Raw genomic sequence first — 10514 nt, 5'->3', positions numbered from 1 at the left:
ATGACTTGGCTATTATGTTGTCTTAGTTAATTGTGATAATCATAAGTTCATTCACTTTCATAAGTATACCCCCAACAAAGGAAGGGTATTTCTGATTGCCATTGTCACAAATTTTTGTAATTATACATCACCACTGTTTCTGTACCAATTTTTATTTCCCTGGTTCGCAGATTTAATTATTAAAAGCACTGTCACCAATTTATGACACCAATTTATGACTTGTCAGTCTGATTCTAGGTAAAGGGGGAGATTATTTCTCCTATGGTTTTTATTTATTCATTTTACAAGTTGAGATAGTGCATTCAGCTATTTTTCCTCCAACAACATTTTATTATAGTTCAGAGTTTAACACGTATTACAATTCAAAATTCCAGGAGATGTTATGGAAATTGGAGGATATGTTGGCCCCTATCTCATGGGATGTGTCCTTACAATTGTGTATCCTGCAAGGGTTTTCTTGCAAATGGCATATAGTAGCTTTTGCATTATCATTTACTAAACTGAAAAAATCATATATTAGTGGATGCCTATCTGTTATCCTTCTCACCCTGCTTCAATTTTTTAGAACTATAGGTTTCGAGTGACTTTTTTTTAGTAAATCAGTGACAAATGACAATGAGTTGCTAGAGGGCTTGATTATTCAGTGAGCTGATTGTTGAGTGATTTATATTTTATGGTGCTTGATATCTTTCTTGAATGATATTAACAGGTTAGATTTCTCACCAAAATATATCATCCTAACATCGATAAGGTCAGTAGAAATCTTTCTTGTATTCTCTGTTTTTCCCCACTCAAATTTTCCACATGTAAAATATGTTTCTTTCTGGCAGCTAGGGAGGATATGCCTTGATATTCTAAAAGACAAATGGAGTCCTGCTCTCCAAATACAGACTGTACTCTTAAGGTAATTTTTGTTTGTGCTTCTTCAAAGATAAGATAAAACTATCAACCTTCAGGTCCCCCTATTTTATTTTGATAAAACCTCCCTACCACCCTCTTTTAGTTACATATAGAGATGTGTTTGTGGAATTTGGAGGAAGGAGGGAGAGTTACCACCCAAACCTATACCACTTGTTTGGTTCATAAAATTTATATTTTCATGCCAGTGGAGCCCAACCTCCATACTTTCAAGGTATCGGGTTCTCATACTTGGGGGGGAGGTGGGTATGGAGGAAACCCACATCACTGGTATCAATTTTTTTTTTTAAAAGAACAGTCTGTAGTCGGAAGCAAATGCCCAATCTCCATCATTCACAAGTGACAGTATTGCAAACCATTAGTTTCATTGGAAGCAAATCCAAATCTTAGCACCGTACGGGTTAAGAAATTTCATACATTTTTCATAAAACTTCATCAATATAAGCCATAAATTTCTTGTTTTTGGCCATTAAAATCCAAACGTGAAAGTGGACAAAAATAAGAATTCTATATCAAATTTTTGATATTTGAATGCACGGTGCGGAAGACGAAGTTAATTCTGAGGGCAACCATTGTTGTGGGTGAGGGGAGAATGAGGAAGGAGATAATCACGAGGGTTTAGATAAAAAGAAACAAAATTAAACGAAAGGGAAGGCTTTGAGATTTTTATTTATTTTAACCAAACACCAGGTTCTAACTTCTAAGTATGGGTTTACAGGAATCACTGACTCTAAACCTACGGGTTTCATATCCAACCCAATACCTGATTCCAACTGTGAACCAAACACCCCCTTAGATGCCACGGACATCTGATTAGCTATTTGCATGTTGTTTTTCCCTCAGGTTTTGTTTTCTTTATTGAGAAAATGGAGAGAACGGTCAATCCTTTGACTTTGTTGAGAGTAGGAAAGTGAGTAGCACAACAGATGCAGCACAAGCAGTGATGTTACCGATGAAAGAAGAAGCTCCAGTAGCATGAGTAGCACCATGTACAAACCTCACAAAGTTAACGATGTTAGATGGATTGCTATTCGAAAAGCTCAATATCATTACGACCTACTGCAGTTGACCCATTTCAGAATTCCGAAACAAGTTGGGATGTGGATAGGAAGGTGTATCTACGGCTCTTCTGCTGACCTTAGAATCATCAAGTGGGTTGAGCCGACTTTGCAAGATCTTGGGGTTTGTTCTTTATCCTAACACTTTTAAAAGCAACAGATGCCCTATTTCTTATTATTTATTGTCTTGAATTTCGTACTTTGTTTGTTTAATATTATTGCTATATATCCAGCACAAAGTTCTTGTTGGATTCCTGCCGACTTTTAAGAATTTCCTTCCTGCTGGAGGGGTAGCGCAAATGTTCCATTGTTCTTGAATATTACTACAGGACAAGAGGTCCTAGATTGTGCTTGTCACATTGAAACTTGCTATTATACATTAGAACACCATGTTTGGATAATGGAATAGATATTTTCAGAGTCTTGTGACATTATGTGGATTATCTCTCTGTATACTCGGACCTTGTGTGGTTGTCTGTATTGTTTATTGATGTCATCACTTTTGTATGTGATTATAGGCATTACTGGTCTCGGAGGGAAGTTATGGTTTACTAATACTTCGGAGTAGCAATCATGGTCATGATTCACAAGAGCTTGTGCCTAAATTTAGTCTAAAGATAGTTGTTATGTTCTCTTTCTTTTGATCTAATAATTTAATATGGTTATTTCATAATGATGAATGCTTTTTATTGACTACATTCATTCATCTGGAGTTAAATTTGAAAGTGTTGTCATAATTTCCTTATATTTTTGTGAACCTTCGGAAATTTGTTTATGTATCCTGGTATTTTGAAGGCACATGATAGTGGGGTTGTGGCTGTAGAACTATCAAGAGTTTCTGGTGGTGTGCCACATCTTAATTATCACGATTGGTGGTGATACAACACTGGCTATATGGGATACAATCTCATAAGGTAGGTTACGAATGCTGAAAGCTTTCCTTCTTGGTAGTTTAATGCATTCTTTTTAGCAATATAGTTTCACTAGTGGAAAAACAATCATTTGCATCACCACATTTGCCTCGCACATTTAAACATGTGACGCAATTGACAGTTCTAAGCTTTAAAATTAGTCATTTGCGTCGCAGAATTATTAATCTGCGACGCAAATGACTCTAAAATGTTCTCAGAGTCATTTGCGTCGCAGATTAGTAATAATGCGACGCAAAATATTACCTCCTTTGCGTCGCAGAATTACTAATCTGCGACGCAAATGACTCTTTAAGTCACCTGCGTCGCAGATTAGTAATTCTGCGACGCAGAGGAGGTAAAAAAAATTCGGAAGTTTTTAATTATTCCTTCTCCCCTCTTTTTCTCTCTCTTCTTCTTTCCAGAACTCCATTCATGAGATGTCAATACCTCTCAATCTTTCATTCATTTGAAATCTCCTCTAACCACTATACGTATTTTGCCTTTAATTTACCCGGAAAAATCAAGATTTGCGAAAACACGGCTCGAAGAGAAAAATCCTAGATTCCGCCGCGAAGAAGGAGACATTTCAAAGCAGTGCAGCTCGATTGCTAGCGAGTCTCCGATCCAATTCTGCGAATTAGTTCGTCGGCGATTTAGGTACAGCGCAATTTATGTTAATTAGGGTTCTTGTTTATCAGCCTACGGTGTATAGAAGATTTCAAGGGTTCTTGTTTATCAGCCTATTTCTAGGGTTTTTAAGGTTGGGTGAAACGCCAAACCGTTGGAGCTGGATCTTCGGTTAACGTCGCCGCCGTCATTGATTACCTTATTTCTTAGGTATTTCCCCCCTCTTTACCATGAATCCAACTTCAATTAATTTTTACTTTTTATATTGTTTTGATGAATTGTGTTAGTTTGTTTGTAAATTCGAACATTTTTAGCAATTGTTTGAACTTTTGATTGAGGATTTTGATTTCAGATGGTGCCTGATATTGTAGAGGGTGATGGGTTTGTTGGGAGGCAGCCTCATATCAAGTATGAGCTCAGAGATAGTCCTGGTCTTGGTGAGTATTCAATTTTTAAAATCAATAGTTCTTTGGAAGTTAAACTATTTTCTTTCATATTTTTAGTTGTTTTGATATTTTTGTTGCTTACATTGTGCTCACACAAATTTAAACATCAGTTTGATGCTTGTTGTGTTGTTCTAATATGATTTAGTGAATGTAGGAGGATACAACCAATGTGTATTCTTCAACTGCAGTTATAGTAGTTCGGATACTCCACTGAGTGAGGGTCAGTGCCATTGGTTTTCTCCCAAGGTGAGGCCTCTATTCAATTAGTAAAATAAGGAAATGTTTTTTCTATTCAACGCATTACTATCGGTCTGTCGAATGACAGTTTCAGCTTAGCCAATTACTGTAACCGGTTTCTCACAGCAGGATTGAAGTTGTTTTATTATAAATATAGGGTTTGATCGTGTTGGTTAGTTTGTCAATTCGAGTATTTTGAACTTTTTAATTGAGGATTTTGATTTTTTTTTTAAGTTGTTAGTTTTTTGTTGATCTGGGTAGGTTTGGAATTCCTTATCGTGTATTTAATTGGTTTTCCTTTATGCAGGGTTCTACTTTGCTTAAAGCGGGCTCTAAAAATCGCAAATGCCGCTCAACAGATGGCTAATGCTACTCGGGGTAGTGGTGGTTTAGTTATGCTGTTCATTGAAATCATCAATAAGTAAGCTCTCTACTTGCTAGAAAAGTTTGTTTTCTGACCGTGTTGGATGTTTGAATTTCCATGATAATTCACAGCATATTTAAGTTTGGAGTTTGCCATCATATTTAGGTATCTCTATTTTTTTGAGAAGGGAAACAACCAAATCACCGTCAATACAATCCAGGATCTAATGGAATTAATTACTACAGAGATGCAAAGTGATAATGCGGCAACAGATTCTGCTGCTGAAGCTTTCTTTGCAAGCACATTGCGGTACATCCAATTCCAGAAACAAAAAGGTGGCGCAGTTAGTGAGAAATATGAACCTAATGTTAGTTTTTTTGTTGATCTGGGTAGGTTTGAATCATTTCTTGAGACTGAAAACAAGCTGTTCAGATAATTAATGAATTTCTAAATTTTTATTGTAGGAGAACTGAAAAGTTAAAACTTGAGAAAGGGAAACAAACTCGGTAACAATTGCTCTTCAATCCGCTAAACTTGTGAGAATTGTCGCCTTTGATCTTGCTCTTGGGACTCTTGAATGGTTCCCTCATTTGTCTTTGAATACGCTGACGCTGACGCTGCGTGCTACGTGTGTCATGGGAAGTTGCTTATCCAAGCATGATCTCAACTCTCAAATTGATTTGGTAATTGAAATTTTGAAGCGTCCAGGAGAAGTCCTCCCTGTTTGTCTTAGTGTCGCACGAACGCTGTAAATTCATAATTTAGTGTGCTTCAATTTTAATTTCTCGGCTTTTTTTTTCTCGGTTCAAATTTTTATTTTTATTTCATATTGTAATTTGTTTGATTTTGGTCTGACAATGGAGTTTTTTTCATCTGCTTGAATGATATCTTGGGCCTCATTCGTTTATGGTTCACTTAAACTTTTATGTTAAAAGTGTAGTTAGGTTATCAACATGTTGGCTGATCTATGGTGAATTTGCCTTTTATTGGGTTGTAACTAAAATATTAAAAAACGAATTTTTTTTTTTTTAAAAAAAGTCATTTGCAACGCACATTTAGCTAATGTGCGTGGCAAATGACTTTTTTTTTTCGCCTAAAAGTCATTTGCGTCGCACATTTAGCTAATGTGCGTTGCAAATGACTTTTTAGGCATGGTGCTGAAAAGTCATTTGCGTCGCACATTTAGCTAATGTGCGTTGCAAATGACTTTTCAGGCATGGTGCTGAAAAGTCATTTGCAACGCACATTTGCTAAATGTGCGACGCAAATAAGGTTCATTTGCGTCGCACAAATGTGCGACGCAAATGACTTTTAGTCATTTGCGTCGAGAGCTTTTGCCACGCACGATGTGCGACGCAAATGTGCTTAAAAGTGCGATGCAAATGACCCTTTTTCCACTAGTGTTTAAACCTCCAGTAGTATTACATAAACATAAGAGTTCATTTGTTTTTTCATTCCTGGTATAAGAGTGAGGAAACTAGGCCATTGATACATGATCTCATTAAAGTTGGGTTCAAGACTTTTGAATTTTTACTTTAAATATATCATCAAGGCCAGCACCACCTATATTATAGGGAAGTAATGATAGTTCAGTAGGAACACTTGACAAGAGGGGGGGTGAATTGTTTCTTGGGAACTTGGGTAAGTTTCTTGCGGAATTTAAACAATAAAGAGACTGAGAATAATGAGCGAAGAAAGATATAAAATGGAGGAACCTTCTTGACCCTAATCAAGAAGAACCTCACTACTCTTTTGTATTAATGCAATAACTCTATTACAAATACACTCTTTAACTCGAGTTCCTCTCGAACACGAGTTCCCCACAGCAATCCCCTTTGATTACTGTGCTCCTCTTTCTCTCTCTGACTTAACTCTAAGTCGCTCCTTTTCTCTTTGACTTAACTCTAAGTCGCTCTGTTTCTCTTTGACTTAACTCTAAGTCAATTAAGGATCACTCAACCCTTAAACCCAAAATACAATTTGATATAAAACTCTAGTACGTAATAAAGCTCAAAGCAATAAGGAACTCAAGGGACACTCTTTTGAAAACTGATTCTCTTTTAAAACATTTAAGCTCTTAAGATATATTTTGCAAAGATCAGTTGTGTGTTTTGAAAAGCTAAAACTCTTCTCCTTTTATAGGAGAGTTTTACTTAGGGTTTGGTACCCATGTTCTCCTCAACTACCCACTAACAGTTACTGCTCAGTAACATGGGCATAGTTGGAGAGAAACAAGGGAGACCAAATCAAAACACTAAATGTACGTTGAACAGAAATACGTGGGGAGAGTTTCAAGGAACGTGGAAAAACTTTTACTTGAGAAACAAGGAGAATAAATCAGAATCCTATGTTTCATTTATTAATTAAATACTTTTTATTTATTAAAAAAGATTTTCCAAGTTAAAACTCTTTTATAATTACAGTTAACATATTTCATTTAAAACGTACCAAAAACTATGTCCCTTTCATACCAAATTGCTTATAAACTTTATTAAATACTTACATAAATCCTAAAACATAAACTCATATGTTGTAGTCTTCATGTTGCACCTTTAGAAGCTTCACTCGAAGACTTCCCGATTTGTTCCTTCTCTGGAACGCCGAGGATCCACATAATATATGAGGATCTCGCCTTAGGAACTCGCCTAAGGATCTCGCCTTGCTTAATGATTATTTCTTCAATGTAGTGTCTGACATGGATCAATTACTTGCTTATATTCCACGTTGCTTAGTTTATCCAACTCAGGATCTCCTTAACTTAGCATTATCCCTCTAAGGATCTCGGAACCTATTATGCAACATAACTTAACCAATTGTCAGGAGTTTGCTTTGTCATCATCAAAACTTTAGGGTCAACAATATTCCCCCTTTTTGGTGATGACAACAAAAGCAAACTTTCACTAAATGCAGCAATAATCAATTAGCATAAATATAAAGCAATAAATTAAATAAATTATTTTTATAAAAATTAATCTAAACTTCCTAAATGAAATTAAGGAAAATTGAAATTTAATTTAATAAACGAAAATAAAATTAAAAACGAGAAATAAAATTTTATAAACTTACATCGAGAAGAGAGTAGTGAGACGGATTCAAGTGATCAATTTAAGTTAAGTTTGCATTCATTTCCCCCTGTTGGCATTAACAAAAAGTAGAAATACACAATACTAATATATACCGATTAGAGCGCCCTCCGATCAACGGTTGGCAAACTAAGTTAGCCTCAAAGTTAAGTTCCAACGTACTAGATTTGAATAGAAAACATAATAAATAACTAGTCATGATTTTGGAGATACGTTCTTTGATGAGTTCCACTAAAATTAAAGGAAATAAAATAAAATAAAGGAAATAAAGGATGTAACTGTATCCCATGAAAGGAGTACAAACCAAAAAAAATAAATAAAAAGTTCCAAAATAAAAATAAAGCGTAATGTAGCACACACACACAAAAAATTTGGGATCTTGGAAATTGGGATGGAACAAGGTTAGATTTTGGCAAAGAGATCCTCAAGTATGGGAAGGACTTGAATCCATTGGTTGAACTCCAGATAACAAGGCTGTAATCTGATTCTGGAGTTGTAGTATCATAGCATTTGTGGACTCTTGAAGCTTTATCATTCTATCCATATCCTTTCTTAACATGATAACCTGTTCCTTGAGTTCCTCCTTATTGGGATCATGAGATCCTAAGGAACTTGAAGAACCAAAAGCAGCAAACCCACCAAAGCCAGTAATGGAAGAAGGAACAGTGGGAGTGGGAGGAACAGGGATGTACCTTGGTTGAGGAACAGGGCTATCCACCTTTGGTGTAGGAACAGGGGTGGATTCTTTTTCCTCCTTTTCAAATTCAACAGTGTCCTCCAATACCTCTACGTTCCCATCATCATCCTCATTGTCACAAGATATGTCAACGAACACCGGAGGAACAATGACCTTAGGAACTCTAGTGGCTACTCTTATGCTCCTACGTTTACCACGAGGAACATCCTTTGGCACCTTAGGAACCACCTTAGTAGCCTTTTCCACCTTCTTAGGAACTACCTTAGGAACACCTTCTTTTTCCCCCTTACTTTTAGGTTCCTTCACTGTAGCCATGGCCCAACATAATCTCCCATTAACTACTTGTAGATTCATGCTTTTTAATAAATCACTTTGCACAATTTGTTGACTAGTGACCATCAACTCTCCATAGTCACGCAAATCCACAGAGAAACTCCTAAACACCATTGTCAACAATGAAGCATAACCACCTTTATAATCTGAAGGAACACAATGGGATAAGTGTTTAATCATTAAGGCAGGAAAGTTGATTGGTATTTTGTGTTCAAGGCAATACATCAAAGAAGCATCATAGAGGTTGGCCAAGGTACGCTTTTGAGTGCGAGGAACAATACCTCTACGAACAAGGTTAAAAAGTAGTTTTTGTAGAGGGGTGGGAAACAAGCTTTGGTTAGTTAAGGAACACACTTTAAGATCTCCTCCTATTGCTTCCACAAGTTGTTCATTAGTCATCACACCAATCTGAATTTTAGCGGTTGCTCCTTTCACATATAAATCAAATCCCTCATTACGAATATTCAATAACTTTGCAATATATTCAGCATTAAATTCAAACGCTATTCCATTCACACTACTTGAACAAACACCATCCACATATTTAAAGTTCGCGCGAAATTCATTCATAGCATCCGGAAATATGGAGGTTTTAGAATAATCACAAAATAGGCTTACCCATCCCTGATGTTTAAGAATTTCCATGAATTCCTCAAGATTAGTTTCACACCAAGTCTGATTTACGGCAAAAGCTTTTACCAAATTCGCCTCATCCGCCGAAAGGACCCGGGTTGGGGTTATTTCCCCCTTAGAACAAGCCACCTTCTGTTTTGATTTCACAACCACCCCACCACCCGACCGCCGCTGCCTTTTCGCGGGTCGGTGGTGGGTCTTCTCTGTCGACAAAACGGAGGGGGAGGGTGGGCTGGGCGGAGGGATAAGGTTGGTGTCGGGTTTGGTAGGTGGGGGCGCGAGCGGGTCTGGATCGGGGAGAGGGTTTGTCGCGATTTGGTTGGTGGTTGATGTGGTTGTCGCGATTTGGGTGGTGGGGTTTGTGGTTGTCGCGAGTTGCTGGGGATTGGGTGTCGCGAGGGATGTGGGTGGAGGAGGAAGGGTTGCGAACGTGAGGGAGGGTGGAGGGGGGGGGGTTCGCGAACGGTAGTGGTCCGGCGACGGACGTGTCGGACGGATGAGATGGCTGAGAGCCGTCGCCGTCGGTTTGTGTGAGGAGAAGAGAGGTGTCGTGGCTCGGGATTGAGGCAAGGGAGGCGTCGGTGGGTCGGTCGGCCGGTCTGGGTTCGGTCGCCGACTTGCCGCCGCCGGCGGGTTCTTGTAGTCGGCCGCCGTCCATGGTGGTTAGGTTTTCAGATTTTGAATTTTGAAAATCTAGGGTTTTTGGTGATGGAATTTGGGGATTTTTGTTTTGTTGGATTTGTTGTGGAATGGGTGAGATATCCATAGGAGTAGGGGATAGAGATTTTCTTTTTCGTTTCAGATTTGTGTTTAAACTTGTTCTCACCATTGTTGGAGATGGTGGAGAAGATGAAGGAAGATGGAGAGGAGGAGTGTAGATTATCAAGGCTTGTTCCTTTGATGTTTTCTGTATTTGAGGTGGGCTAGGGTATGATAGATCCATAGGAGTGGGTGTGAGTTCCATTAGCTTTAAAATTTGGAAAAGATAAAATTTGGTGGAATAATAAAAAGTTTAAGGATATATTTATAGAAAAAAAAAATTAATTTGTGGAAAAATAAAATAAAATGAGTAAATAGAAATTTGTAACATAAAAAATAACCATGATCCTCCTAAATTAGTGGAACTTTGTGAATTACGTATCTCATATTACTGACTAATTAAATACACATTTTTAATTCGAAATTTTTAGTTGTTCCTCAACGATGG

At 37.5% G+C, this 10514-nt stretch overlaps 2 long non-coding RNA genes across 5 annotated transcripts; both read left to right on the top strand.

Annotated features, from left to right (window-relative positions):
- Positions 1 to 294: 294 nt before the first annotated feature.
- On the top strand, positions 295 to 2807 carry LOC130465765 (uncharacterized). The gene is made up of 4 exons (XR_008925785.1): positions 295 to 751; positions 831 to 904; positions 1762 to 2100; positions 2495 to 2807. It is a non-coding gene; the product is annotated as an uncharacterized lncRNA (long non-coding RNA).
- Positions 2808 to 2976: 169 nt separating this feature from the next.
- On the top strand, positions 2977 to 5448 carry LOC130465764 (uncharacterized). 4 transcript variants are annotated; one of them, XR_008925782.1, is made up of 7 exons: positions 2977 to 3544; positions 3627 to 3724; positions 3867 to 3951; positions 4115 to 4206; positions 4505 to 4618; positions 4727 to 4928; positions 5026 to 5448. It is a non-coding gene; the product is annotated as an uncharacterized lncRNA (long non-coding RNA). The 4 variants fall into 4 exon arrangements; XR_008925783.1 differs by having other exon boundaries at positions 2977 to 3724; positions 4106 to 4206; XR_008925784.1 differs by having other exon boundaries at positions 2978 to 3724; positions 3886 to 3951.
- The last annotated feature ends 5066 nt before the right edge of the window (positions 5449 to 10514 follow it).

The sequence above is a fragment of the Spinacia oleracea genome, chromosome 1 (assembly GCF_020520425.1).
Source record: "Spinacia oleracea cultivar Varoflay chromosome 1, BTI_SOV_V1, whole genome shotgun sequence".
Lineage (NCBI taxonomy): Eukaryota > Viridiplantae > Streptophyta > Magnoliopsida > Caryophyllales > Amaranthaceae > Spinacia > Spinacia oleracea.
Note: the sequence above shows the minus strand (reverse complement) of the source record. Positions and strands in the feature narration are given on the sequence as shown.